Source organism: Emys orbicularis, chromosome 15 (assembly GCF_028017835.1).
Source record: "Emys orbicularis isolate rEmyOrb1 chromosome 15, rEmyOrb1.hap1, whole genome shotgun sequence".
In the NCBI taxonomy this organism is placed as follows: domain Eukaryota; kingdom Metazoa; phylum Chordata; order Testudines; family Emydidae; genus Emys; species Emys orbicularis.
In genome coordinates this window covers 33,600,311-33,604,915 of record NC_088697.1, presented here as the reverse complement: position 1 = coordinate 33,604,915, position 4,605 = coordinate 33,600,311, and positions in this window count along the sequence as shown.

Here is a 4,605-nt window from a genome sequence, read left to right as displayed (position 1 = left end):
ACATCACTGAACAAAAACACTGACCCAGGAACCTATCCTTGTAACAAAGCCCGATGCCAACTCTGTCCGCATATCTATTCAAGTGACACCATCATAGGGCCTAATCACATCAGCCATACCATCGGTGGCTCGTTCACCTGCACATCTACCAATGTGATATATGCCATCATGTGCCAGCAATGCCCCTCTGCCATGTACATTGGCCAAACCGGACAGTCTCTACGCAAAAGAATTAATGGACACAAATCTGACATCAGGAATCATAATACTCAAAAACCAGTGGGAGAACACTTTAACCTGTCTGGCCATTCTTTGGCAGACCTGCGGGTGGCTATCTTAAAACAGAAAAACTTCAAAAACAGACTCCAACGAGAGACTGCTGAGCTGGAATTGATATGCAAACTAGACACAATCAACTCAGGGCTAAATAGGGATTGGGAATGGCTGAGCCATTACAAACATTGAATCTATCTCCCCTTGTAAGTATTTTCACACTTGCTTCTTATCAAACTGTCTGTACTGAGCCATCTTGATTATCACTTCAAAAGTTTTTTTTTTCTCTTACTTAATTGGCCTCTCAGAGTTGGTAAGACAACTCCCACCTGTTCATGCTCTCTGTATGTGTGTGTATATATATCTCCTCAATATATGGTTCACTCTATATGCATCCGAAGAAGTGGGTTGTAGCCCACGAAAGCTTATGCTCTAATAAATTTGTTAGTCTCTAAGGTGCCACAAGTACTCCTGTTATTTTTGCGGATACAGACTAACACGGCTGCTACTCTGAAACCTGTCATTAGAGCTTCAACTTTCCCTGAAATGTTTAACCTGGCCTCCCCGCCCCTCGCTCTGCCCTGGGCTTGGACATCAGTGAGAACAATGGTCTCTGTCTCCCATATCTCCTCTCTGCTTTGTTCTTGCTGCAGGAGGCCCCACTGAGCCGGGGGCCAGAGGCTGGGTACCTGGCTCAGAACTTAGATGCAGATTTGGGTGCGTGTTAATCTTTAGTAGAAGCTGGTAGGAAAATTTCCATCAAGGCAAGATTCCAACAGAAAATGGGGGTGGGGTGGGGAGGAGATTGTGCAAATATTTGCAGAAGCAATTTTGCATTTTCCTGCCAGCTTTAAGGCTCAGGGTGGAAAGGTCACCAATTAAAAATGGGAGCAACAAAATCTGACATTTCTAGAGGCAGAAACCAGGTTTTCCAAAGTGCTCCACTCCTGCAGACTCCCTGGTGACCCAACATGCTGGGCTGTTTTGCAAACCTAGACACTTTGCCCACTGCTGACATGCAGCCAGCTCCGGGATGAAACACAATAGACATGTAACAGTGCACAACACTATAGGGAAGAAAGGGAAGGAGAAAATTGTATGCACTTGAAACTGCAGTAGCAGTTTAGAGAGAGACGCAGAATGGAACTACCTGGGGTGGAGTTTGGCCAGAAGGACTGGGTCAGCATCCTGGCCTCTGTGCAAAGTGCCATGGACTCTTTAATAACCTGCGCCATGCGTCTCACCCACTAACCCCAAACGCGGCACACACTGCAGATGGGAATAACAGCGTATTCCATGTGGGTTCCAGACGCACGGCGGCTCTCTATGGCTGTGCTCAGGGCAGCTCCCAGCAGGCAGGCAGCCCTGGCTCTCTCAGCTGGTGTCCATGCCTGGCTGGGCCTTGTGGGGACCTTTGGCTGAACAGGGCGTTTGTTCAGAGAGCTCAAGGAGGCTGAAATGTCCCATTAGCACCCACAGGACGGTGAGGGAGAGCCCAGAGCACGTTCCCAGAGTGCACCTCCCTCCCGGCTGGGCAGGGGCAGGCGGCACGGGAGTCAAACAAGGAGGAAAATAACTACATGACTAAACCAAGACCTGGTGGCTCGAAAACAAAGCTAGGGGTCAGTCCAGAGATGGGCACGGTTCTGACCCCTCCCACCCCCCCTCCCAGTGCCCGAGGGCTGGCCAGCCCCACAGCTTCTGGGACCCCAAGCCAGACTCCGGTGTGCCTGCTGAACCAGGACTGTGCCTAGAGTTCCCACCACTGTGGGTGGGGTGGCCTTGGTCCCTATGCGATGGCTGCAGAGGCCATGCCGAGTTGAGGAGGCAGAGGCTGCAGGGGAGGGGCCCTTTGCCCCACAGACAGCAGGATTATTGCATCAAAGAGAGAGGAGCAGCAGAAGGTGGGTGGAAGCCTGAGAGCAGTGAGGGGGCGTGTTGGCCAGGGAGCACCGGGGTGGGGCCAGGGAGCACCGAGGTGGGGAGGGCCAGCACAGCCAAGGCGAAGGAGGCCTCAGACTCTTTCCCTTGTTTCCAGGTCGGCGGTTCCGCTGCGGAGCAAAGAAGAGAAGAAGGTTGGTGTTCTTTTAAATCGTCCAAGTCAGTCAGCCCATGTCTTCTCTTTAGTGGGAGTCTGTAGATGGTTCGAGGGCCAGAGACATTCACTTTCCCCTTGGCTGCTTTGGCTCGTGCTGATGCTACTTTCTCTCTCTTTTCCGTCTGTTTCCTTAGACAAGGTGACAATGACGAGCTGTAGCTGCAGGTACGTGGAACAGAGGGAGAGCAGCGGGGAGTGGGAGGCAGTGTGGATAGCAGGGCTGTATGGTGTATCAGGCTGGCAGTGATGCCTGATGCACTGCACCATTGGCAGGTGTCCATCCTGCTAGGAAAGGGTTAAGTGGGCTCTGCTGACTCCCTGGGGCAGGAGGCTCAGTACCCCACTGGGACATAAGGGAAATGGGAGGGATTCTCTGGGAGGCAGAGGATCTAGGGTGTGGACTGAGCAGCCTAGAGAGAGGAGTCCTAGGAGCTTCCCAGCCTGCGGAGAATGTCTAAGTCTGAGCTTTATGCACGTATCTATTTTGTAGGTAACAAAGCCAAACCCCAGGGAAGGGCTGGGGCTGGACTCTACATGCTGCGTGGGCTGTATCTGTAGAGCAGTTTGGGAGAGGTATCTGCTCACAGTGCTGCTGTTTAAGTCCAAGGCCAGGACGTGGGGTGGGGGTGGAGGGGAAAGGATCCAGGTGGCACAAACCTTTTTGGATCTGATCCAATGTGAGGAAACAGTATTGACATCCACACAGTGCAGTGGCAATCTGGGACGAAAACTACTCAGTCAATCAGATGGCTCAACAGGCAGAGACTGGGATTGCCCGGTAGGTGTGGCCTATCTGTGTGTGTTTGTGCAAGAGGAGTGCCGCATGCACCAGCAGGGGGCGCAGCACTGAGCTGAGAACTAGTCTGCAGGTATCTACTGCCCGGCTGATTTAACTCTTTCTATTATTTCTTTCCAATTCCAGAGCTGCCTGGACTGTCTGGAAAGAGGCTTCCTGCCCAGTGCCCTGTCTGGGGGGGGGAGTTCTCTCCAGGAGCCAAGCCCCTTGCACCGGAGACATTAACCCTCTCAGCCCTGCACCTCTATACACACCATTTTCATGGCTTTCCTTTGTAAAATCAGTTCAGTGCTTCTTTGCCTCAATAAAGCTTCTGCTGAGAGAGGGTTAAAGCTTGTCCCCAGGTGGGTTTGAGTCAGCCAGTTTCTCTGCCCTGTACCAGTTTCTTTTTCTGTCCAGAACCATCAGACAATTCTGAACACAAACCCAGCAGGTAAAATCCCTCCCCCTCCATCCCCATAAGCATTGAGCTTTAACCTTTTAAGTGAATGGCCTAAGTGCCAGAGGGGGAGGTATTCTGAGCTGGGCGCTCCCTCAGTCTCTCCTGTTGAAGCTGGTCCACCTTCATTAAATGATAATTGGGGCAGTCCCAGTCGTCCAGTGGTTTTGGGTACCTCCCCCCAGATCAGTGAGTTGCTGGTTGAGATGGGACTTGAACATTGCTCTCTAACCTCTCAAGTGAAGGGTGTAAGTGCTGGACTGGGAGGTATTCTGACGCGGGGCTCCCTCAGTCTTTTCTATTGACGCTGGTCCACTTTAACTACACCTCTACCCCGATATAACGCCACCCGATATAACAGTAATTTGGATATAACACGGTAAAGCAGCGCTCCGGGGGGGGGGGGGGGCCTGCGCACTCTGGCAGATCAAAGCAAGTTTGATATAACGTGGTTTCACCTATAATGCGGTAAGATTTTTTAGCTCCTGAGGACAGCGTTATATCGAGGTAGAGGTGTACATAATAACTGGGCTAAAGCTTGCCTCCATGGGCACTTCTCTGGGATGTGAGTGACCCTGGTTCAAATCCCCCGTCTGCCTCAGTGGAGGGGGTCTGGTGCCTGAGGTGCAGGTCCTTGTAAATTGACAGTGGACTATACAGAGCAGCTCTTGCTGGTTTAATTAATGAGTAATGGTGGCCATACAAAAGACCCAAATCCCTCTCTTGTCCCCAGTGGCTAGGATACACACGCAGGCTGTGGCAGACCCCAGGTCACTCCCCTTCTCTGCTGAGGGGTGTGAACTGGGGGCTCCCACCTCTCAGGGAGAGTCAGAGGTGGGCAAGCCCTGTCTGAATCCCCTCCCTGTCCCAAGGTGACAATGGCCTCCTGAGAAAGGGAGGGGGTTCAGACATGGATGTCACACCCCAAAGGGCAATCACCGAGGAGGCAGGAATCCCTGTGCAAACCCCCGGGATTTGAGCCAGCCTCTCCTACAGCCC